This window comes from Podarcis bocagei, assembly GCF_964188305.1.
Source record: "Podarcis bocagei genome assembly, chromosome: Z".
NCBI classification, from domain to species: domain Eukaryota; kingdom Metazoa; phylum Chordata; class Lepidosauria; order Squamata; family Lacertidae; genus Podarcis; species Podarcis bocagei.
The window spans coordinates 25,653,335-25,680,093 of NC_138140.1; positions in this window are offsets into that span (position 1 = coordinate 25,653,335).

Below are 26,759 nucleotides of genomic sequence, written 5' to 3' on the forward strand. Positions count from 1 at the left end.
GCTCCGGAAAATGAAGCGGGACCTCAGACGGCTAGAGCGAGTATGGCGGGGTGCCCGTGACGGAGCCTCAAGAACATCTTATAGGGCTTTTATGAAAACCTACGAGATGGCGGTGAAGGCTGCTAAGAAGTCATACTTCTCGGCCTCCATTGCATCCGCTAGCTCTCGCCCAGCGCAATTATTTAGTATAATCAGGTCTTTAACGTCCCTTGAGGGACAGCCAAATTTAAATAACAAATTGACACACGGCTGTGAGGCATTTGCGAGCTTTTTTGCGGAGAAGGTCTTGTCGCTCCGCCATGACCTCCCTGCCAATTTGGATACAATAAAGGAACTGGAGGCCCCTCGACTGTCCTCGGGTCCAGTATTGGACCACTTCGACCAGATATCCCCAGCCGATGTGGACAGACTCCTCCGAGCTGGAAAGCCCACCACCTGTCCTCTCGACCCGTGCCCGTCTTGGCTGATTAGAGCGTGTCCAGACGAGGTGTGGGCCCTCCTGGGGGATATCATCAATTTGTCCCTTGGCACGGGGACATTCCCAGGGGAACTGAAGGAGGCAGTGGTGCGCCTGCTCTTAAAGAAAACATCATTAGATCCTTTAGATCTATCCAATTACCGCCCGGTTTCGAATCTTCCGTTCCTGGGTAAGGTGATTGAGAGAGCGGTTACTGAACAGCTTGGTGGGTTTCTGGATGAAACATCGGCTCTGGATCCATTCCAGTCCGGCTTCCGCGCTGGTCATGGGACCGAGACGGCTCTGGTCGCCCTAACAGATGACCTTCGTAGACAGCTGGATCGAGGCGGGTCGGGGCTGCTGATTCTTCTAGATCTATCAGCAGCTTTCGACATGGTCGATCACGAACTTTTGGACCACCGCCTTGCCGACGTGGGGATCCAGGGCACAGTCCTTCAATGGCTGCGCTCGTTTCTCTTTGGTCGGGGACAGAGGGTGGCGCTTGGGGGGGAATTGTCATCGCGCCACTCCTTGGTGTGTGGAGTACCTCAGGGTGCGATACTCTCCCCGATGCTTTTCAACATCTTTATGCGCCCCCTCGCCCAGCTTGTTCGGAGTTTTGGGCTGGGTTGTCATCAGTATGCCGATGACACCCAACTCTATCTGTTGATGGATGGCCATCCTGACTCGGCCCCAGACACACTGACCAGATGTTTGGAAGCTGTGGCTGGATGGTTACGTGGGAGCCGATTGAAGCTAAATCCTTCGAAGACAGAGGTCCTGTGGCTGGGACGGGGCGATATGGGATTGGGGGGCAACTCCCATCTCTTGCGGGGGCGCAATCAGTGCCAGCACCGTCCGTTAAGAGTTTGGGTGTAATCTTCGACACCTCCCTTTCCATGGAGGCGCAGATTGCAGCTATAACAAAGGCGGCATTTTTCCATCTCCGCCAAGCTAAGCAGTTGGCTCCTTACCTCTCTCGCCCTGACCTAGCCACTGTGATCCACGCGACGGTCACCTCCAGACTGGATTATTGTAACTCGCTCTACGTGGGGCTGCCCTTGAGACTGACCCAGAAACTCCAGCGGGTGCAGAATGCTGCAGCGAGACTCCTTACGAGGTCTTTGCTGCAAGATCACATTCACCCGGTGCTATACCAGCTGCACTGGCTCCCAGTGGAGTACAGGATCAGGTTTAAGGTGCTGGTTTTAACCTTTAAAGCCCTATATGGCCTAGGACCCTCGTACCTACGGGACCGCCTCTCCTGGTATGCCCCACAGAGAAACCTACGGTCTTCAAATAAAAACATCTTGAAGGTCCCAGGCCTCAGAGAGGTTAGGCTGGCCTCAACTAGAGCCAGGGCTTTTTCGGCTGTGGCTCCGATCTGGTGGAACGCTCTGTCACAAGAGACCAGGGCCTTGCGGGACTTGACATCTTTCCGCAGGGCCTGCAAGACAGAGCTGTTCCACCAGGCCTTTGGCCAGGGCACAGCCTGACTCCCTCCCTCGGCAATCTTCGCAGAGCTCTGGCCCAATGGTTGCCAGTGGCTTGAATTAATTAATTTTTATAATGAATGATTTTAGAATGTTGTTTATGTTGTACTTTTGTACTGTTTTATTGTTGTTAGCCGCCCTGAGCCCGGCTTCGGCTGGGGAGGGCGGGATATAAATAAAATTTATTATTATTATTATTATTAATTCTGAGTCATATTCCGAGCTGCACACAGCTCATAGGAACATGGAGTGCTGTATTGGATGTATATTATGGGCAATTTTCTCCAATACTGCAATAGTCCAAATATTGCTGAACTAGGCTTTGAAGAGACAAATGGTCCAAGTTTTTTCAATTGAAAGTGAAACCACAAACATTCAGTGCCGTATGGTGGAACTTTATTCCATATGCTAATTACATTAGATGTGTAAAAATACATTTCAGCGATGGGCAACAGGGTTTGGACAGCATGAAGTTTCTTTTCCTTTCCACCATAAAGGGACTTCGTCCTTTTTTGCTTCTTCTTTTTTCTTTTCATTGAAGTGTCTACAGTGTGATTTATCCAATCTGTTTACTGTGTTGGTAAGAGGTTCCCCCCCCCCAAAAAAGGAGGGGGTGGTATATGTTTGGTTCAAGGGCTGTCCAGGTCAAGTCCAGTTTAAAGATAAAGAAAACTAAGAAGGGAGAGATGGAGTTGCCTTGAGGTTGCCCCATTGAATCTTTCTGCACCTGCTTCAGCATGGACTGTTAGCTTAGCTAATGCTGAATTCTATGCACATTTACCTGGTTCAACTAGAGTGTCATCCTTAACAGAGGACAGTCCTTTAGAGGGTTTTCTGGTCCAAAGCTGGCTTAAAGAAAAAAAATATGTTAGAAAGGAAATACAGAAGAGCTTTGTCAACTATGGTAAGATACATTTAAATTATAGTAATTATTGCAAAATCTGCATCTATACACATAAAACAACTTTTGCACAGTTTATGGAAATCAGCACCTTATTTTGCCCTCTTTTTCAATGATAAAGAAGTGGTCACCAAAGGGCCCCCTGGTGGGCCACCGCTAACTAAGTCAGTGATCCACTGACCACATGCTGGCACTGGGTTTTTGTTTTTTTTAATCTCTGTTTTCTAGTAGCTCTGGGAAATGCCATAACTGTGTTTCTGGGGGGAAATGAAGCCAGAGGGGTTGGATATCTTTGGAGTTTTGTAACTTTAGCTAGGTGAGTACTGATGGATGTGCAACAGCAGGGATCATCCAGTTTGTAGCTTAAGTGCTAATTCTGTTAAAGTCAACTAGTCAGGAGCGGGATAGGTGGACACCAGGCTGAACAGCAAGATTTTCACTGAAGTGTCACATTTTCTTATTGGCTTTGTAGTTCTGATTAAGTTTTCCTCTGTATGTTTGGTATTATGTTTCCCTTCTATGTACAAGGCCTGCCATGAGAAAGGCAAGATCTCTGCTGTCTCTTCTCAGTTTATACACTGTTGAGTTTTGTCAATAAAGTCAGGACTTTTCTATGTCTGTGTTATTTAAGCAACTTTGCTCACAATTATGTATACACATTTTGCTTGTAGCATCTGTAGCACTCTTCGGGCTGTGACATGTGAAAATTAATTTACAGTGTCCCTGCTGCTAATGCTAGTTATTGTACAACAGGCTAAATTTAGTTTCTTTTTCATCTGCTCAGACTTTTGCTCTGTGTTGCGATGATGTTTCTGTTTGTTTCAGCACATTAAACTGAAATCACTTTATTGCATCTTGCATGGGAATGTGCACAGTGCTGTACTGCTTATTCACTAAGATTGCAGCCCATGAGCCTTTGATGCCTGGGAGGGGAGGAGAAAAAAAGATTAATGGCAATGGGAGGGGGAAAGATTATTTGTAGGCTAGAAATACACTGTGCAGACAGGTTTTTTGGCCTTCCCCTTCTTTTCCCTTCTTTTTGTGCTCATGTGAGAGAAAGGTTAAAGAGTGAAACTTTAAACAAATGACATTTTTGGAAAGCCATTAAGTGATCCAGCTCACAGGAATCTGATGTCCCCCCTGGAGCCTGAGACAGGTGCGATAAATTCAGAAGTCATGGAAACAACACATGAAGACAGTCGAGCATGATGAACAGCAACAGCTGCTGTCAGGGTTCAGCCTGCAGACAAGGATCAATAAGTCACTTGCTGAGCGACTGGCTCTTCGGTATAACCATAGCCACAATGGGGATAGTGCTGTAATCTGAAGCTGCAAAAGAAAAGAAAAATCTCTAAGTAAATTACACCTTGCTTTGTTTCCCCCTTCCCTTCCTGTCTGTCTTTCTGTCATTTTCCTTCTCATTTTTATGTGCCAAAATAAATCTTTTACTCTTGACATTTTTCAGGGGTATCTAAATCCAGAGGCCTGCAAGGGATGGTGCAGAATTTCAGCTCAGTTTGTTTACCTGTTTCACACTTTCTGAAACAATACATGAACTGAAACACAGCCATCCTTTGAAATATTCATTTAATCTGAATTTTGCAATGCACTTCTCTAGCTGAGCAATGTGTAGAAAAATGCATCTACTAGCATAAAGTGTTCTCTCTCTCTCTCTCTCTCTCTCTCTCTCTCTCTCTCTCTCTGGCATTTATATGCTAAGATCCAAATTTAGGGCAAGTACTCTTTGGCAGCGGCAGAGTATATGCCTGCGATGCCCTGGGCAGACGTGAGGGGCGCGTCCCTGAGAGGGGAGGGGTGTGGAGGATGCCCTCCCACATGCCACAGTTCAAGGTAGGAGAGGGGTGGGGAAGCTTCTGCCTACTCTCTCCCTGCTCTCTACCACCAGGTCAGGCATGATCCGGCAGCAGAGGTGGAGCTGCTGTTGCTGGGTGTGCCCCACTGAGGTGGAATGCTCCTGGCCACCAGATCAAACATGACCTGGAAGCAACTGCAGCCAGGTGCGAGGCACCTTGCAGCCAAGGAGTGTAGGCAGCAGCATTGCCGCCGACTCTCTTGCTCTCCACCGCTGGGTCAGACCTGACCCAGAGCCGCTGCAGCCAGGCATGCCTCACCGCAACATAAGAGGGCTGCTCTCTGCCACTGGATCAGACAAGACACAGCAGCAGAGCTGCTGCCACTGGGCATGAGGTGTGCGGCAGCCAATGAGGGTGGGCAGCAGTGCTGCCACCCATTCATCTGCTCTCCTGACCCAGGTCAGGCCTGACCTGGAGGGCAGAGCTGCACCTGGCACAAGCACCACAGCCAAGGTGTAGCTCCTTCTGGCATGGAGTCAAGCGCCAATGAAGAAGCCTGCTGTGGGGGTGTCTCTTTGTGTCCCCTCTCGATTTTGCACTTGGGGCCACGGCCTCCATGGCACCCCCACATGCTATACCTCTGCTTTTGGGTGAGAGGACTCCAGGAGAGATTTAAAGTTAGAAAATATGCAGCGAAGTGTGGAAATAGGCTGGTAGACCTTTAAAATATGCCCTTCTAAGTGAGATCCAAAATATCTCCTTAAAAAGTTTCTTTCCAAAGTTTCTCTCTTCCCATAGCATAGGAAAAGATCATGTGTTTGGTAAGTTTAAAAATGATTTACTTACAAACTCTCCAAAGGTCAGATACATGTGCTTTATAAAATTCCACAGACAATAAAACTTGGTTTAGTTACAAAGTGGTGAAAGTTCCTAAATTTTTGGTATAGCAACTGAAGCTGGTGAGAGCCATGTGGTCTGAGGGAACAGACTACTGTGGGAATGGGATGCTGGAATAGTGAGCCATTGGCCTGATCCAGCAGGCTCTTCTTATGTTCTCAAGTGAGCCAATGTTCTGACTTATTATAAGACAGTATCCCAAGCTCCTAGTAGTGATATATCAGTTGGGGAAATGTGATAGCTCAGTGGTAGAACATCTGCTTTGCATGCATAAGAGCATGGGTTTAATTTCCAGGCATCTGCAAGTAGTGCTGAGAATGTCCTCTGAAACCTGAAACCCTGGAGTGTAACTGCAAGTCAATGTAGATGATACTGAGCTCAATGGACCACTGGTCTAACTCAGTAGACAGCAGCTTCTTCTACTCCAGTTCAGAGGTCCTGCTCCAATTGCTCACACCAAGTATTTCCCAAGACATATTGAGGCCTGGGTGAAGGACAATAGGGTGCCCTTTCCTCATTTTATGTACAGAAGACAACTGAGTTTGTGGTCAAATTATATGTCAACAGTGGTGATCCAATAGAGTCCTCCACCGCACCTGAAGCAGCAGGCCAGGTTAGGTGACTTCCTTTGTTCCTAAGCATGCTTTTTAGAAAGTACAAATAACACAACACACAGTTTGGCCGAGCAGTAAAGAAGTGAGAAATAAACCAATTTCTCTTGGTTGCTTCAGAAAATATAAAGGATACAAAAAAGCAGGTCCTGGACCAGTTCTTGTTATGTACAAAGTTTCCTGCATGGAAGTAAGAATTCGGCCACTGATGTTAGGATAAAATGATTTCCTCAATAGCTGTTGCATCTGGCTTTCAGCTGAGCACTTCAGCTTTCAATAAGATTTTTTTTTCTTGAAGATAAGCAGACGATTGTGCTGATATGCTTCATTTTGCATTGGCTGTTGCAGGCTTCTAAATACGGGACCTGATCAAAAATATCAGTGCAGAAACTGCATTCAGAGTTACCACTTGCTAAAGTGCTCAGAGGCTCTTTATGTACGCATGCAGCACGTAGGCAGTGAATACTGCAATAAGCAAAATGCTGTTTTGTTACCTACTTGCTGCCATTCTTTTAAAAAAAGCCTCTTAGCTTTCTGTTACTGAAGGCCATGAGCTGGTAGCCATATTAAAACAGAGCTAAAATGGATTTGCTGCTAACATTTCCCCTCAAAATGTTCATCCTACAGATTTTAAGATCATATACTTATGGATGCTCAAACATCTGCTGAATAACCTCCAATTATTTGACATTTGTATTTACAATCCTATTGTATTTGTTCGGAATATGCTATTTGACAATATTTGATTGTTGGCATGTAATACTCAGTATAGGGATGCGGGTGGCGCTGTGGGTTAAACCACAGAGCCTAGGACTTGCCAATCAGGAGGTCAGCAGTTCGAATCCCCACGATGGGGTGAGCTCCCATTTGACGTGCCCTATAGATAAATAGGTACCGCTCCAGCGGGAAGGTAAACAGCGTTTCCGTGAGCTGCTCTGGTTCTCCAGAAGCGGCTTAGTCATGCTGGCCACATGACCCGGAAGCTGTACACTGGCTCCCTCGGCCAATAAAGTGAGATGAGCACCGCAACCCCAGAGTTGGCCACGACTGGACCTAATGGCCAGGGGTCCCTTTACTTTTACCTTTAATGTTCAGTATATTTCACAATATTAAATCACTGTTATTAGTAACAGAGATGCTGTGATAGTATTGTTCTCAGCCACCCCAATCTCTGAGCAGTGCAAGATTCCAGGGATTCCAGGCGATTACTCCAGGTTCCTGTTTCCTTTGGGAATGAGGCACAACTGTGGTTGCAACCTTGGATTCAAACTGACATCAAAAATTGCTCTGTCTCTCTGTCTTCTCCCAGATTTCTGCTTTTACTTCTGGTGCACATCATTGCAACTTTCAACTCTCAACCCTTCCTTTGTTCTCCTTACACCTCACTATTCCAGGAATAGAAGACTTGATTGGATTTTAACACTTGCTGTATCCAGGGATTAGTGGAGTCTGGCATACAGCTTAACACCCCAAACTCATAAATGTATTTAGCTGCTGAGAGTATTTGCTTGTTGCATATTTCCCAGCATTTAATGGTTAGCATGAAATAACATTTAGGTTATCTGAGACCATTTTATAACTGACAAGCAACAGTATATTCATTCTCTGACAGCATTTGATACCTGATATACAGGAGCATTTAGAATTGCTCAACATTCAATAGAAGTTGTTTTAGCATTTTACTGTATTGCAGTTGTAGCCAACATGGTGCATCCCAGATATCTTATAGGCTACAGTCCCCATGACTCATTGGCCATGCTGGCTGGGGCTTACAGGAATTGTAGCCCAAGAACATCTGAAGGTCATCACACAGGCTACCCCTGCTGAACTGGATAGTTGTTATACAGTGATGTTTAACATCTGTTTAAACAGATGTTTAACAGGTGTTTTGGAGGGAGAAAATGTGAGGTCCAAATGTAGCAAATGATAAATAATAGCAGGTTGTCACCAACATGGCATGTGCTAGTTCTTGCCATAACCTGGACATGTCCTGGGGGGGACACACATGCCCATCTGGGTGGATTTTTACATTTTAAAGGAAATGTCTGGTTTTTTGGGGGGGAGGGGGGCTTGGGCTGCTTTGCACACTGCGGCTGCTGCCAGCCTGTGTGTTTCTTTCTCTGGCTCAGGCTGGTAGTGGTTTCAGCTAGCCTCTTTTTTGCTCTTCAAGAAATGGCAACCCTAGCATGTGCAGAGTTCCACTTGCCACTTAAAGGGACTTCCCCTTCCTCTCCTCTTCTCCTGCACCCTCAAAATTTGCTCCCAATCCTCTGGGGCAGATTTTGAGGAGGGTTTGTGTGGAGAGGGCTATAGGGCAGAGGAGGTGGGAGTTCTGCTGCACAAATAGGTGGATGTTGCACAAGCTGAAAGGCTGCAGTGAATACAACCTAATAATCCTTATCATCAGCATCTGCATCACAACAATAATAGTTTCCCCCTGCACAGAAAGCTCTAGTGCATAATGGAATGGATCTGTTTCTGCTTTACAATAATACGTGGAGTGTGTCCTTGACCATCAAGTATGAAGCAAAATCTGGGCTTCATTGCCATCACTTTGCTCAGGCCTTTTCTTGGGGAGTCAAGCTTAAAGCGGGGGAGGGTCAATTCCAAGCTCTTATCTCAATAGGCTCACATTTTAAAGGATTTAATCCTGACACCACCAGCACAACAAAAGGAATCCATGCATTCACACTTCTGAATACCAATGAGAACTTAATCTCCTCCGCAGCAATGAAATACAGTGTAGACTGGCGAAAAGACAGAGGAACTAAAGCACTGTGGATTCCTGAGAAGTGAAAATAATATTCTGCGGCTGCTGTCAAAGAAGAAAGAAATCAGATTAGATTTCAGATGACTTTCCAAGGGAACAAGATCAAGGGAAAGAGCAGCGGGGACAATAATATATCAAGATGCAGAATCCCGTTTTGATATCAGGCGGTATCTATGGAGGTCATGATTGTTATAGCCCTGATTAAATTACCAAAGTCCTGGTGTCTGTTCAAACCAATTACCTTCAATAATGCTGCGAATCATCCTGTGGCATTACTGGATTTGCAGCCTAAACAGATCATGGCAGTTGTTCAACAATATTCCTTTGTATAGCAACACCCAACAGCCAGAGATAGTTCTAATACAGCACCTGGTATTTCTTGGTAGCTGCCAGGGGGACCCTAAATGACTCTTTAGACTCCCTTTAAAAATAAATAAATAACAGTTTGACACTGCCATGCGGTACAAAGGCAATATTGAGGTCAGATGGCAGAATGGAAAGGGGAGGTGTGGGGTTTGGGGAGGGGTGAGGGGTGAGATGAGCCCTCTCCCACCACAACAGTACTTTATCTCCATCCAAATATTCATTTTAGTTACTAAAAAAACCTCAAGGAGGGTACAAAGCACAACTGCAGAGGGGTGGTCTGAACCCTGACAGAAAGAGGCTGGGGGGGGGGCTGCATTTGATCCCTTAGCCTGATATTCTCTACCCATGCTATAACCCAGCACCCTTAACAAATTGCATTTCTGGGGGGGCTGGGGGGGAGCATTTTGGCTCAGGCTTGCCTTGGACTGTCCCTGCTTGGGCTGCATACACAACATACATTTAAAGCACCAAAGAATGCTGAGAACTGTAGTTTGTTAAGGGTGCTGGGAATTGTGACTCTGTGAATGGTTAACTACATTCCGCAGGATTCTAAGAGAACTGTGTGATTTAAATCTGTATGCAGCCATTGTCACATTCCTGCTTATGTCACTGGGAGTGCAGCCAGAGCCAGAAGTCCTTACTTATCATTTAAAGGGGGCTGCCATATTTTGAAGAGCAAAAAAGAGGATGCACTTGCCGACTTCTGCTTTTAACTACGGATCACTGTGATGACTCTCATTTTACATACCCATGAAAAAGAGGGCGTGTCCTGGAAATAGAGGACAGATGGCAACCCTGGCTGTTCAGTGGACATTCTCTTAAACAATTTTTAAAAAGGTTAAGTGCAACTGTGAACCAGCAGGATCACCAGTCATCACTGGTGATCTCAAGAAACTGGAGAAATCTAGTCTCCTCTCTCATTTGTAGCAGTGGCTGCCAGAATCAATACTGACCACTAGGATAACTATGTTCCTTTGACCTGCCGGACACAGATATTTGTGCTACACACACAAAGACCAGGAATGGAGGGTAGGGGACAGACTAGTGCTTGCAACCCTATCCATCTACTTATGATGTCACAGAATTCCAACAAAAACAGAAATGGGAGCCAATGAAATTGCCAATGGTCACTTATTTGTCTCAAGTCCAAAACAGAAATTAATCCAGTGAATATGATTGTCATTCACTGTTGCGGCTGCTTTCAATCTACAAATTATTTATTTGTTTATTTATAAAAAATAAAGTTTTACAGCAATAAAAATGTCCCAGGGTGGGTTGCAACATTAAAATAGTAATATTTAAAACATTTAAAACAACTTATCACCACAAAAATAAGGTAGGTCCCAAAAATATATACCTCATCAAATCATAGAATTGTGGCGTTGGAAGGGCTCATTAAGTCCAACCCCCTGCAGTGCAGTTTAGGAATCTTTTGCCCAATGTGGAGTCTTGTGCTCTACCAACTGAGCTAGCAGCCAGGGAGAAGAGGTGTGTCTCTGAAAGCTGTACAATGAAGGTGCCAGGCACATCTCTGTGGGGAGAGAGTTCCGCAGCTTAGGGGCTGCCAAAGAGAGTACCTTCTCAGAGAATACCCACCAACACTGACCAAGGGTTGAGGAACTACCAAGAGAGCACCATTTGCTGATCTCTTGGGAAGGGGTGGTTTTGCAGATATTTTGGGGCTGAGTTGTGAAACAAGCTGGGAGGATCCATATACCCACAAGCTTCTGGTCTGGGCTGAGCTGGTGTCCTCTAACAAATTCAAGCCTGAAAAGCTGGTCTGGGATAGATTTTGAACATAGGCCAGAGGGAGGAGAAAATACAACGATGCATCATTTTCAGCCATTACTTTTGATGTTGTCTTAGGGTGACCTGTGCCCTACATTACAAATGACAATCTTCTATTTATGCTTGAAAGGCTGTACAGTGGTACCTCGGGTTACAGATGCTTCAGGTTACAGACGCTTCAGGTTACAGACTCTGCTAACCCAGAAATATTACCTCGGGTTAAGAACTTTGCTTCAGGATGAGAACAGAAATCGTGCTCCAGCTGCGCAGCAGCAGCAGCAGGAGGCCCCATTAGCTAAAGTGGTGCTTCAGGTTAAGAACAGTATCAGGTTAAGTACAGACCTCCAGGACAAATTAAGTTCTTAACCCGAGGTACCACTGCATTGTTTAAAGATGAAGAACCATTGGAAGGGAGAGCAGGGAGGGGCCTGGACGTTTCCCAAGCAGAGCACCTGGTTAGCAGACTGAGCAGACTGGCAGACAGGCCACCTGGCCAGGGTCTTTCCCACTATGGAAATGTCTATTTATCCTAATATAGTAATTATATATTTATTACTGTATTAGTTATATTTATTGCTGTGTTCATCATAAAGCAGTAATTATGCAATTGCAGCTGTGCATATTCACATAGGCAAACATTATGCAATTCTGGGTCCTCTTTTATCCTCTTCTTTTGGTGATAAATTTTCTCTTTTTCTGGTGGCCACCCTCTGTGGTATCTGGACACCATCCACATAAATACAATTTCCTCTACTATTTCCTAAGCAATCTGAGTTCTGTCCGACAAATAGGTATTTTTTTATCAGTAGGTTTAAAAAGAACACTTAATGGAATTCAGGAATCCTTTTGTGGCACATCCTTGCCAGAAAGATGGCTTTTTGACGGCACAAAAATGATTAATTGCCTTTTGCTTGCAGATAGCATTTGCTCGCATCAGTGACACACAGTGCTTGTGGCTCTGTATATTATGAAGGAGAAATGTAGATGAGTCGACGAAGATGCAATCTGGTTTTCAACATGGGGCAATGGGAAAGCCCTAAAGCCAGCAAGGAAAAATAAATAAGAGCTGGAATACATTTTCTGATGGCTAAAGGGCACCTGTTTCCCCTTCAATTAAGCTTTGTGGAATGTCCTCCAATCCCACATGCTTTTGTTTGTAGTCTTTTAAATAAAGCATCATTATCTGGAGCATCATTAACTGCCAGCTCTCTGACATAAACATGACATGTTATCCATATCAAACGCACAAGCAGCCCTTGTTGAGTCTCACCAGCTTGCATGAGATGAGAAGCAGGCGGTAACAAGGGGAGACACTAGCTAACACAGGAAACTGAAAGCCATGTTCTGAAACCTTCTGCTGTCTTCTGTAGATTGGCATACATAAGGTTGACATCTAACCCAGTGTTTCCCAACCACTGTTCCGCGGCACACTAGTGTGCTGCGAGATGTTGCCTGGTGTGCCGCGGGAAAAATTAAAAAATTTGAAAGATTTTTTTTTTAAAGTCAAATTTTCGATTGGGGCGCCGTCACTAGATGACCCCTGGGGTTCCCTCCCTCCCTCCTGCTCTGCGCCTCCCTCCTCCTCCTCCTCCTCCGGGGAGGCCCTTCCTGGCTCTCGGCCAAGGCTTGGCGGCTGCCACTCACTCACTCGCTCGCCCACCCGTCCCTCCATCCCTGCACCCGGCCTCTCCCCCTCCGTCCCCGGCATGGGGGCTGCCGGGATCCGTAGTCCCCTCGCCCTTGGGCTCCGCGCCCGCGCGGGGTGCGCGAACTACGTTTCCCAGCGTGGCCTGGCGGGCCGGGCGTTTTGTTTGAAGCGCTCTTCTCCTGGCCATGGAATGAGCACAGCGGCGGCGGCCGGGCGGGCAGGGGCTCTTCCGCGCAGACCCCGCGCAGCCTGCCTGCGCCCCCGCGGAGATCGGGCGGCAGGATGGAGCCCGAGGATCCCCGCGGAGGCGGAGCGGCGGAGGCGGAGGCTGCCCCCCAGGTAGGGCTGCGTCGGGGGGGGGTTTATTTTTGCAATGCTGCATCCGCGCCGGAGGGGACGCATCGGACCGCAGGGAGACCCCTTGGCGGGCGTGCAAGGCAATGCATGCGTGCAGGCGTTGCATGGAGTGCAGTGCAATGCAATGGCAACGCGGCGCCCTGCATGCATGCATGCAACTTCCACCGGTGCTCCGGACTTGGCAGGTGAGGGGGGTCCCCAGTGGGCGGCAGAGAGCCGGGAGGGCGAAGGGGAGCCGGGGGGAGCAGCGCTGCTCCCCGAGCCGAGCCCGGGGGAAAACTTCGGCGTCGTTGCGCCGGGTGTTGGAAGCGGAGGCTGGCAGGGGCCCCTCACCTGCAAAACCTGGTTGCCTCTCATATATTTCGTGCATTGCATTCATCACCCGCTTTCTCCTCCAAGGAGCTCCCGGGGGCGCGCGTGGTTCTCCCCGTGTTATCCTCGCAACAACAGCCCTGCGAGGTGGGTCAGGCGAGTGGCCCAAGGGAGCACCCAGGGATTGTCCTGGCCAGGTGGGGTGATTTGAACCCTGCTCTCTGCCCGGTCTTCATCCTCATTTAGCCCCCACATGTGCATGACTGTGCATGACTGAGGTTTTCCCCCCTCGTCTTGGCAATGGTGTGAGTCTGTGCTGTTAATTAATGGGGTTCTGCCTTCAGAGAAGATGAGCCAGCCCTCAAGGAGGTGATTATGTAATTTGCTAGCAATTAATGTCCCTCCCGGCGTGACGCTGCGCGCTGACGTCACGGGGCTGTAATGGTGGTGTGCCTCGAGATTTTTTTCATGAAACAAGTGTGCCTTTGCCCCAAAAAGGTTGGGAAACACTGATCTAACCAGTTGTATTTTGCTTAACCAAATTTTTTATTTTAAAAAGTTGTACAAAAATTGCTTCTATCTATTGGTTTGATTTATATGCCACTTCATATCTGAACAGAAATCTTTAAATCCACATTCAAAACCAAACAATGCAACAACTATTACTACTAATTCCTCATGTTAAGTAACATAGGTAATCAATAAATATCTCTTATTTGCTTAAGGAAATGAGCTGGTGAATTTTCATGTACACTTCAAAAAGATAAGAGCACACTGCAAAATGGTGTGGAAATGTGGAGAACTTGAGATTTGAAAAATGAGAAACCAAAATGGACAGATTCAACTGTTCTTAACAGGATTCCATAAATTAGTGGCTGAAGAGTCCCAAATTAAAATGTGGATTCAATATGCCGAGAATTGATATCTTAACATGTGCTGACCTATTTCCTGTTTCCTGCCAGTGTTATATTTTCCTGAGGACCCCTGCAACTTCATCTAGCTGAACTGCGTTATGATGATTTGGAAAGCCCTTGTGTGGAGAAGTGTGTCAGAACACCTCGGTGAAAAGGCTCATGGCACAGCATGCAATTTCATTCACAAACCAAGTCTAATTAACAGCACTTTAAATTGCCAGCTGTCCCTTCAAGAAGGTTGCCAGGATGGCTTGACGATGGCTCAAAACTGAGTTGCCAGGGTCAATGCTAACACATCCAGACATTGTAGACAGCTGAACAGGCAGCCAGCATTTTCAATGGGTAAGTTTTATTTACTGGTTTTAATGCCATTTTAATCTTATGGAAAGCTTTAAATGATTTGCAAGATCTGCAAAGAGAGATGTTTTTGGTGGCTAAGTGGCAGGATGTAAATCAGGGTTAGGGTACCTGTCAGGGCTGCCACTCAGTCCCAGCTCACATAGGACCACGTTAGCCAGCGTTCAGGTTAAAAGAGTCTTTATTGGATTACAGCTTCCATTTCCAAACTGCAATATGCAGCCCTACTTCTTCTAGGTCAGACCGGCGAAGACCCGTCTGAGTCTCCGCCTCTAGCACACCAGCTTAATACCCTAGCCTTGCTCCACCTCCTGCGCCTTTCCCTCCGTCTCTGGGTCCTTCTGCCCCCCGGGGTCTCCTTTTTCCTACTCTCTTCTGACGCGGACCCCCCTGACCCTTCCGCCTCCTTGCGGCGGGCTTTGGGACCTGGTTCACTCTCTGGGCTGCTTACTGCGCCAGCTTCCGCTACATTTGAACTTGGCGCGCGCGCCCAACTCTCAACCTTCCTCTTGATCGTTTCGTCGCTCCCCGAGGTGGGCGTGACTACTCCTGACTCATGCCCTCCCTCCTTCTGAAAGCCTCCGGAACCCGATATCTGGTCCCCTTTCTCCCCGCTGTTCCCGTCTGGGTACGTGGGTCCCGATCTCCAACTGCTGCTCTCTGATTCCTCTCTGGACCCTTCTTCCTGGGGTGTCCCCCTGCTTTCCCCCCTTGCTCTGACTGCTGGCGCTCCCTTCTGGGAATCCTCGGACTCACTGGATAAGCTCGGCGATCTCGGTTCGTCATCCCCACTCATCTTTCCTTCGTATTCCTCCCCCTCGCTCTCTGTCTCCTCCCTTCTCTGCGTCTCTGCTTCTGAACCCCTGACATCCATCCCCCCCTCGAAGCCCCCCCTTCCCCCCTCCCCACTTTCAAGGGTGGTTGCAGGGTGCTCCATCATCACAGGAGTGAATGCCGGATACAGTTCGCTCCTCGTTGCTGGCCGCCAACTGAAGACCTCCGAGTCTTCCTCCTCGCGTTCGTCAACGGTGAGCTGCTCCGCCTCCATTTCAGTGCCGCCGTGCTCGAAACCGAGATCCTCCCCGCACACGTCCATGTCAGTCTCTGCGTCGGTCGCTTGACCTGGCATCTCCAGCCACCTCCGGCGCCACTGCTCCTCTGGCCGATCGTCCCACCAATACGAGGTGTCGGACACCGAACCCTCCGGTGACCCCTCTGGGGAATGTGTGCGCTGTGCGGGCTCCCCGTCCAAGTCGAAGCCATGGAACGTGCTGGAGGAAAGTGTGGGCGTGAACAACCAGTCGTCGAAGAAGCCTGCTGGCATGGGTCTGTGTGGGAAAAGGGCATGAAACTCGTCCTTGAGCAGGGGTTCCTCCAAAGCGTAGTCTGGCACCCAGCTATTAGCACTAGCCCGGGTGCCCTCTCTGGCTAGGAGGTATTCCACTCCGTCTTCCCCCCATCTGGAGTCCAAAATCTCCGTGACTTCGTTGATGGGGTCCTGCTGTGGCAATCTTCCCGCCTCCGACCGCTCCTGAGACGGACTCGGTGCTGTTCCTGGTTCCTGGAACCTGTGAGGTGTCCTGTAGGGAGTGAGCACCGACCTGTGGAACACCGGATGCATCCTGGAACCCTCCGGGAGCACCAGCCTGAAAGCTACTGGGTTGATCTGCGCTTCGACTTGGTATGGACCGAGTTGCTTGTGCCCCAACTTCTTTTTGGCTAACGATCTGGTCGGCACTGCGTGGGCTGCCAACCAGACCCAGTCTCCCACTCGGATCTCTTCGCCAACCCGCCTGTGCTTGTCCGCTTGCACCTTGTATGCGTGCTTCGCTAGCTCCAGCTGCCGTCGGAGTTGATCGTGGACCTCCTGCAACTCAGACGCGAAAGCGTCCGCCGTCTGCGGTTCCCCTTCCCCCACTCTGTCCAGTCCCGGGAAGGTTCTGGGATTCCTCCCATTGTTGGCGAAGAACGGTGTCACCCCTGTGGACACGTGCTTCGTGTTGTTGTAGGCGAACTCGGCGAGCGGCAGGTAATCCACCCACGTCGCAGGCTGTTGATTGGCATAGCATCTCAGGTACTGCTGCATGATGGCATTGACCCTCTCCGCTTGCCCGTTGGTCTGCGGGTGTCTCGCTGATGTCAGGTTGATTTTGACGTTCAGGAAGCCCATCAGCTTCTGCCAGAAATTCGAGATGAACTGGCGACCGCGGTCGGACAGTATAGACCGCGGCAGCCCGTGCACTTTGAACACGTGATCTATGAACAGTTTGGCTGTTTGTTCTGCCGTGGCCACCTTCGCACACGGTATGAAGTGTGCCATCTTGGTGAACAAGTCCACCACCACTAGTACAGCCGTCTTGCCTCTCGAGCTGGGTAGATCCGTGACAAAGTCCAGGGCCACCCTCTCCCACGGTTCAAACGGCGTTTGCAGCGGTTCGAGCAGTCCCGCCGGTGGTTTGTGCACCGGCTTGGCCCTCTGGCAGGTGTCGCACCTCGCGACGTAGTCCGCGACTTCCCCTCTCAGTCTGGGCCACCAAAAGTCCCTTGCGACTAATTCCACCGTTTTTTCCGTGCCAAAGTGCCCGGCCGTGGGTGCGTCGTGCAACTGCTGCAGTACCTTGGCGCGAAGTTCATCTCCAGGCACGTAGATGGCCCCTTTACGTAAGAGCAAGCCGTCCCGTATCTGGAACTCGTCGCTCTTCGCCGTGCCCTTGTGCACCTCGGCCATCTTCGCCTGCGCGAATGAGTCGTCCTGCAACGCCCGCCGCACCGCATCCAGGTCTACTGTGGCTGAAGCGCACGCCCACGCTGTTGGCGCGAAGATGTGCATGGCTGCCGCTGGCGTCGCCTCTTCGAGGTATTGCGGTTTTCGGGACAGTGCATCCGCCATGATGTTGGTGTCGCCTGGGACGTACTCTATTCGGAAATCGAAGTCAGCAAAGAACTCCGCCCAACGTATCTGCCTCTGGTTCAGGAACTTCGCCGTGCGCCAGTGCTCCAGATTCTTGTGGTCCGTGCAGACCTGCACCGTGTGCTTGGCGCCGATCAGGAAGTGCCTCCATGCTTTGAATGCTGCATGAATGGCAAGCAACTCCCTGTCCCAGATGGTGTAGTTCTGCTCCGACTTGCTGAGCTTTCTGGAGTAGAACGCTCCCGGTCTCCAGACCCCCTGTGGGTCCCTCTGCAGCAGGACAGCTCCCACTGCTCTATCGGACGCGTCTGTCTCTACCCGCATCGGTCTGCTGGGGTCGATATGCAGCAGTTGCTCTTCCGACGCGAAGAGACGCTTGAGTGCCTGAAAGGACTGCTCTGCCTGCTCCGTCCAGATGAATTTCTTTTTCTTGGAGCTTAGCGTGTCCGTAATAGCTGCCGTCTGCATCGCGAACCCTTTGATAAACTTGCGATAGAAGTTGGCGAAGCCGACAAACCGCTGGACCTCCTTCCGGTTGCGCGGGCTCTTCCAATCCAACACCGCTCGCACCTTGGCGCTGTCCATGGCTAGCCCCTTGTCCGACAACTTGTAACCCAAGAAATCCACCTCCGTCGTGTCGAACTGGCACTTCTCCAGTTTGGCGTACAGTCTATGCTGCTGCAACCTCTCCAGCACCTCCCGAACGTCTTGGTCATGCGCTTGCTGCGACTCGGAGAATATCAGGATGTCATCCAGAAAGCAGACGCACTTCTTGTAGAGGAGTCCCGCCAACACATGATGCATGAAAGCTTGAAAACAGTGAGAACCGTTTTGCAATCCAAACGGCATCACTCTGTACTCGTAGGTGCCCAGAGGCGTGAACATGGCTGTCTTCCACTCATCGCCCTCCCTCATGCGGATGAGATTGTACGCCCCTCGCAGGTCCAACTTGGTAAACACGCGTCCCTTGCGCACCGTCGCCAGTAGGTCGTCAATCCTGGGCATGGGGAAATCAGAGGGCTTGGTCATCTTGTTCAAGAGGCGAAAATCCACCACCAGCCTCTTTTGGGGCGTGTCCTTCTTCTTCACAAAGAAAACAGGACTGCCCCCTACTGCCCTGGACTCCCGGATGAAACCGCGCTCCAAATTGTGATCTATGAACTGTTTGAGTTCCTGTAGTTCATCCTCAGACATGGAATACAGCTTCCCCTTCGGTAGCGTCGCCCCTGGTAGGAGGTCAATCTTGCAGTCATATTGCCTGTGCGGTGGTAACTTGTCTGCCTCCTTCTCGCAGAAGACCTCCAGAAAGTCTGCGTATTTGTGGGGGACTGCTTGCAACGTTCCCAACTGCAGTTGTGATTCCTCCTCCTCTCCCTCCTGTCCGGGCAGGATGCAGTGTTCTGCGCAGTAAGAGGAGCCGAAGATCAGCTGTCGCTGGTACCAAGCCAGTGTCGGACTGTGCCTGTCCAGCCAACTCATGCCCAACACAATGGGTGTGTCCGACAGTCGTGTGACGTTAAAACTGATGACTTCCCTGTGGTTGCCAAGGCGCATCACCATTGGCGGCGTTTGCTTCACCACCTGCCCCCCCAGCAACTCTCTGCCATCCACTGTGACGACTTGCAGGGGCAGAGTGGCCGGTAATAGCTGTATAGCGTGCTGCTCCACAAAATCCTGTGCTATAAAGTCTGCGTTGCTTCCAGAATCCACAGAAAGCGGGACTTCGATAGTGACGCCATCGGGCAGCTGGAGAGATGCTGTGAGTTGCACTACTGGTTTGGGTGGGAGGGGGTCTGTGGGTTGCAAGATCGCTGGGGACTGCTTCAGTGATGCGTCTGGCTGGGCCCCAGTGCCTCTGTCTCCAGCCAGACATCGTCGTTTCCCTGCTGGTGTTCGCTGTTGCGTGGCCGCTTTCACCGTTGCGGAGGCTGCAGTGTGCTTGGAGCTCCTCTGGGGACACTCTTTCGCCAAGTGTTGAGAGCTGTCGCATATATAACACTTCCTGGTCCCTCTAGGAGGTTTAGTCTTGACTGCCGCCGGTGCAGGGGCTCTGGTAGCTGACTGAGCCCTGGCTCCTCCCACCTCCATAGGTTCCACTCCCCCTCCTGGCGGAGGTGTAGATTGCGCACGCGTAGCGTCCCTGGGAACGAAAGAGAAACTTCTCGCTGCTTCGCGCCCTCCACGTCCTTCGTCTCTGCACCACGGACGTTCTTCCAGCCTCACCCCCACAGTCAGCGCCCTTTGGACCACCTCCTGCGTGCTCCAGGGCCTCTCCCCCCTCGCAATTTCGTCTTTAACAGCACTGCTTAAACCCTCCCAGAATAGGTCTCTGACTGGGGGCGAATCCCGGTCCCATTCCAAGGCACTGACCAGCGCAAAAAAGCGGGCGTGATACTGGCGTACGCTCGCCCTCCCTTGTTTCAGTCCATGAATCTCCCGTCGGGCAAGATCCACGTCAATGGTAGATAAAAAGCACGCATCCATCGCTTTGATAAAGGCATCTGCATTCTGAAGCGCCGGATCTTTATCCCTCCACAAATTGCGTAGCCACGCTTTAGCATCCCCATGCAAATGGGATAGTATAAACCCCACTTTCTCTTCCTCATCCCTAAAGTCTTTCGCCAGCAGTTGCAGTGCGCACATTACGTCTGCTCGAAAATTGGGGTACTGTTGTAAATTCCCATCGAAGTGAGCCACAAGCCCTCCTGCTCTCCGTGCCAACCCAACCCCCTCCGGTCTGGGTCCTGGCTGCCCATGCTTAACCAATGCTTCAAACCTGGCGTGGAGATCTCTGTAGGCGGCTGCCGCATCCTCCTCCCTTTTCTTGGATGCCTGTACCTCCGCGTTCAATTGGGTCACTGCCTGTTGCAGCGCTGAAATTTTCTCTGCTTCCGTCATCTCTGCCAACCGTTGTGAGCTCGCTCCCAAACACCAATTTCCTCCTCTTGCTGCTTCTGCCTCCGCTGCGAGGTATCAGGTGTCCGAAGCTTAAATGAGACGGGTCTTACTGTCAGGGCTGCCACTCAGTCCCAGCTCACATAGGACCACGTTAGCCAGCGTTCAGGTTAAAAGAGTCTTTATTGGATTACAGCTTCCATTTCCAAACTGCAATATGCAGCCCTACTTCTTCTAGGTCAGACCGGCGAAGACCCGTCTGAGTCTCCGCCTCTAGCACACCAGCTTAATACCCTAGCCTTGCTCCACCTCCTGCGCCTTTCCCTCCGTCTCTGGGTCCTTCTGCCCCCCGGGGTCTCCTTTTTCCTACTCTCTTCTGACGCGGACCCCCCTGACCCTTCCGCCTCCTTGCGGCGGGCTTTGGGACCTGGTTCACTCTCTGGGCTGCTTACTGCGCCAGCTTCCGCTACATTTGAACTTGGCGCGCGCGCCCAACTCTCAACCTTCCTCTTGATCGTTTCGTCGCTCCCCGAGGTGGGCGTGACTACTCCTGACTCATGCCCTCCCTCCTTCTGAAAGCCTCCGGAACCCGATATCTGGTCCCCTTTCTCCCCGCTGTTCCCGTCTGGGTACGTGGGTCCCGATCTCCAACTGCTGCTCTCTGATTCCTCTCTGGACCCTTCTTCCTGGGGTGTCCCCCTGCTTTCCCCCCTTGCTCTGACTGCTGGCGCTCCCTTCTGGGAATCCTCGGACTCACTGGATAAGCTCGGCGATCTCGGTTCGTCATCCCCACTCATCTTTCCTTCGTATTCCTCCCCCTCGCTCTCTGTCTCCTCCCTTCTCTGCGTCTCTGCTTCTGAACCCCTGACAGTACCTTTTTTTTAAAAAAAAACAAAAACCTCAAAGGCCACATTAACTTCTGAGCAACTTTCCAAGGGCCACATACCAGTTGTGTGTGTGTGTGTGTGTGTGTGTGTGTGTGTGTGTGGCCAGAGACAAGTGAGTGGAACAATGAATGTAAATTTTATTTCCATAAGTAGGCTAGCTGCTACACACATCACTCTCTAGCTTCCACCCAGGGAAGAAGTTCAAGGGCACATTGCAGTCAGGCAAAAACATTTGGGGTACAAAGCATGGCCAGTGAGAAGTGTGGAGAGATCTAAGGACCAAACAGATAGGCATAGAGGAACGCATCCCTCCAAGGCCTAAGATTCAACACCTGTTGAGTAAGGAAACGTATAGTAAATACTGCTTAGCAGGGTAGGCTATGAAACTGGTTTGCACATTCTGCCCTCAAGTACAACAAAAAGTGTCAGAACAGTTTTCTAAAAATAAATGAATCTTTTTCTTTTTTAATATAAAAAATACCTCTTGAGTTTGGCTTGAGATAGTGATGGGAAAAGTTCCATTCAATGCTCCTGAAGGCAGAATGAAAGTACTGGGCAGGCAGCAGGGCACATACTGCTTTCTCTCCTCCAACAGAAGGGAGTTCAAGTGGAAGAATTATGGGGGTGCTACCACTGTCTTGGCGGTTTGAATCCCTGTGACGGGGTGAGCTCCCATTTCTCAGGCCCTCCTCCTGCCAACCTAGCAGTTCAAAAGCACATCAAGTGCAAGTAGATAAATAGGGAGTGCTCCGGCAGGAAGGTAAACGGTGTTTCCATGTGCTGCTCTGGTTCGCCAGAAGTGGCTTAGTCATGCTGGCCACATGACCCGGAAGCTGTACACCCGCTCCCTTGGCCAATAAAGCGAGATGAGCACCGCAACCCCAGAGTCGGTCACGACTGGACCTAATGGTCAGGGGTTACCTACCACTGCCTCCCAGCATTTGCTGCCTGAGGAGATAACTTCACTCAGCCTAATAGTAGGACCAGCCCTGGCCTTAAGTAAGACTAATCAAATCATTGCAGATTGGTGATCTAATTATCTGTCTCTTTCAATTTGTTTGAAAAGCAGCTTTGGGGTTTGTGGGGAGGGGGGGGATAAATTGTATTGGGACCAAAGTGCTAGAATGTATGTGTGTGTGTCTTTCTGGGAATGGGCAAACTGTGGCCCCTATAAGTTGTTTGACTTCAGGTCTCATCATCCCTTATCATTGGCCATTCTAACTGGGGCTGATAGGAGTCCAACAGCATCTGGAAGACCACAGGTTACCATTGCCTCAGCGGAAATGCTTCACCCCTCCTATACTGCTATCTGATTTCTGAGGGCAGTGGAACAACCAAGAGGGCCCCCTCTGGCAATCATAGCACCCAAAGGAGTCTGTAGGAAAAGAGGCAGTCTCTCTGATATTTGGGGCTTGAGTCATTTAGGGCATTAAACACTAATATGAAAACCTTAAATTTGGGTCAGAAACTGGCAGCAGATGCAGCTGTTTTAAAAAAGGGTTGTAAGAGTTCTAAAAGCAGCCCCAACTAGTCCCTAGCTCAGGCATATCATTTCCCACCCAATATTCTGGGTGCCCGGCATGTGACTTCACACCCATGTATGACTTCACATATCACCACCATGGTGGGAGGGCCTGATGGAGCGCCCCACCACAGTGCATGACATGTTGGGTCACCCAACCAGGCATCCACAGCACCCCTCCCCCGAGATAGTGCCTATGACCTGGCTGCTACAGCCTCATGTAGAGACCATTGCAATAATCCAATCTGGAAGTTACCAGAGCATGGAATATTGTAGCCAAGCAATCTCTGTCAAATAGGGGCTGCAGCTGGTGAGCCAGCCAGTGCTGTAAACAGGCACTCCTAGCCAGTAAGGCCACCTGGGTCTCAAGTGACAGTGTTGGATACTGGAGTACCTCCCCCACCCCCACCCCACAAGCTCTGAACTTGCTCCTTCCTGGGATGTGCAATCCCTTCCAGAACAAGCTCTTTTTCTACCTCCTGGATTTGACAACTTGGAACACAGGTGCACCTCTGTCTTTTCAGGATTCAGTTTCAATGTGTTGGCTTACATCCAGGCTTACTGCCTCCAAGCAACTGCCTAGTACTTCCGCTGCCTCACCTTGTTTAGATGGAACAGAGACAAAGAGCTGGGTGTCATCTGCACATTGCTGCCACTTCACTTCCAAACTCCTGATAACTCCAAGCAGTTTCATATAGTTGTTAAATAGCATGGTACCCTGAGGAACATCAGCCACCAGCTATCAGGAGGCCAAGAAGAACAAGCAGCGTCACACTCTCCCCATCTCTCTCCTGACAAATGTCATCAACCAGGGCTATCAAGGTGAGGTTGTCTTGGCCTTTCTTTTGGTATTCCTCTTTTTAAAAACTTGTTTTAAGATATTTAAAGCATGGCATGAGTTTTGAACATTTGGGACTGGCAGCAACCCCTAACTGCTTGTGCCAGTTATATAATCAAGTGCCGCATTAGTCATACTTAAATTGTCTTGTTTGGCAAACAAGAATACTAATGACTCTCCCTCTGTCAGTCTGCCATCCTGCTCTGGCTTAGCAATGTGCTCCTTGTAAAGAAGCCTAGCTGTTCATCTGTCCCTAGTCACTCCCTTGGCATTAAGACATTTTGATAGCTGACACAACAGGGTGGGGGCTGTGCATGATGCGCTACTGCCTGTGTTGGATTGCACCATTCAACAGCTCTTATCACGCTAGCAGCCATTGGTATGTTGATTTGGTATGCGCCTCACCAGAGCATCATTAGCTTTCCCCCAATGTGTAAAGGGATTACGGGATGCAACTCTTGAACTGGAAATCTAAATGATAGCAGGCAGGGGATATTTATTTTATTCATTCTGCTCCATTCCCACGAAACACCATGAATGAAAATGATAAAAACATCAAGAATAAAAATACACATAAAACACTATTTCAAAATCCAGTACAGAGACAGACTGGGGTAAAAATCTCCACTTAAAGGGCTTGTTGAGATAGGCCAGGCATAGGCAAACTCTGGCCCTCCAGATGTTTGGGACTACAATTCCCATAATCCCTGACCACTGGTCCTGTTAGCACATTTAACACATCCAATATGCCCCCTGTTTTATACGTAACAGGAGGGAGTTACAAAGGGTAGGTGTCAAAACACTAAAGACCTTTTGGCAGGAGTCCCTCTCTTTCAAAGGACAGTGATTGGTTAGGTATATAGCTAGTGAGACAAATTTTGGAGTAACGGTACATCCACACTTCAGCTTAATGTGTACCCTTTGCATAGTAGCCAACTCCTAGGGGCTGAGGTCCCTTCAGCCCCCTACTAAAATATTTTACCCTCCTCAGTTAATGGGCATTGAAATTTAAATGGTATGCACGCACTGAATCTTGTGATTGATTACGGTAGTGTGAGTTGGGCTGATGCTGGAAGCCAGAGATAAACAGGGGCAAGTCTTGCTTTGTCCTGGACCCAAAGCTGAGTTTGGCACATCCTTGGAAATCTAATAGGGAAGCAAGTTCTGTTGGGGTTTTAACACTGTGAGGCCCTCCATCCTATGCTCAGGGTGTGAGTGTGTGGGTGTGTAAATAAAACCCTATACAGTGGTACCTCTGGTTGCGAATGGGATCTGTTCTGGAGCCCCATTCACAACCTGAATGGAACACAACCTGCGTCTGCGCATCTGCGCATGCTTGGGTCGCGATTCACCGTTTCTGCGCGTGCATGTGACATCATTTTGCACATCTGCGCATGCGTGAGCGGTGAAACCCAGAAGTAGCCCTTTCCGGTACTTCCAGGTCGCTGTGGGACGCAACCTGAAAAGATGTAACCCGCAGTGTTCGCAACATGAGGTAAGACTGTATTCTAAAGACACCACAGTCTCCAATGACTTTCATTCCAAGGAAACTGGAGTCTGAGTAAGTACAGGGATGCCTTGCCATGGGATGGAGTCTCTTGCCATTTGGACGCAGTGGCTGTGCACAACTGTATGCATCTTCATTACGTAATTTTCCACATGAAGTTGGGGGCGGGCTATTTCAGCATCCACATCTATTTTTAAGGGGTGGGAATGAAAGTTGTAAGACACAGATGTACTAGATGATAATGTGATGATATAAAGCAAAGCTTCTTGAGCACTGTGGTTTGCTACTTATAGAATAAAGGAAACAAAGATTGGTGGCAAAGTCTGTAACAGAATTATCACTTCCCACTCATGTTTTCCTGAAATTTTTTCATATGGAACATAAGTGTGATTTACCTTTTTATCAAAGCTGCCATCACAGCTCTCATAAATAAACAACAAAGGCACTCCAAGAGTAGGAAATAAAACTGGCTTTCTAAGTTGTTACATTAGAATCCCCAAAGAACTTATCTTCCATTTATCCTCACCTGCTAAATCTCACATCTGGTGTCTGCTTTTCAATACATCAATTCAAATCACGCACACCTCTCTAAGCTGCTATTTGCTCCATTAGGGAAAGAATACAGGCACATGCAAACCTTTTCAAATGGGCAGATAGCAGTTTAGGAGGGGCAAAGCATTTCAACTGAGGCAATGGTATAGGGCAGGGATACTATGCATTTCCTTAATCAACAGGTGGTGAATCTTAGGCCTTGGAGGGATGTGTTCCTCTATGCCTGTTTGGTCCTTAGATCTCTCCCCAGGCCACACTTCTCATTGGCCATGCTTTGTACCCCAAATGTTTTTGCCTGACTGCAATGTGCCCTTGAACCTCTTCCCTGGGTGGAAGCTAGAGAGTGATATGTGTAGCAGCTAGCCTACTTATGGAAATAAAATTTACATTCATTGTTCCACTCACTTGTCTCTGGCCACACACACACACACACACACACACACACACACACACAACTGGTATGTGGCCCTTGGAAAGTTGCTCAGAAGTTGATGTGGACTTTGAGGTTTTGTTTTTTTAAAAAAAGGTTCCCTAACCCTGATTTACATCCTGTCACTTAGCCACCAAAAACAGCTCTCTTAGATCTTGCAAATTGCTTAAAGCTTTCCATAAGATTAAAATGGCATCAAAACCAGTAAATAAAACCTACCTCTAAAATAACATTATAGTCAATGACACACACACACACCCCAAAGCAGAAAAGGGTGGTTATTCCAGTCATGTTAAAGCTCGTCAACAAATTCAGGTCTGGTGATGATGGCTTGGTAGCAACATTTTAAAAGGCTTATTTCAAAGATTTATATGCCACCTTAAGAACATAAATCAGGCCAGCTAAGTCAGGCCTATGGCTCATGTAAGCTAGCATCTTGTTCTCAAAGTGGCTAACCAGATGCCCAAATGGGAAACCTGCAAGCAGGATTTGAGCACCCTCCCAGGGCAACTGCCTCACCCCCATCCAGTAT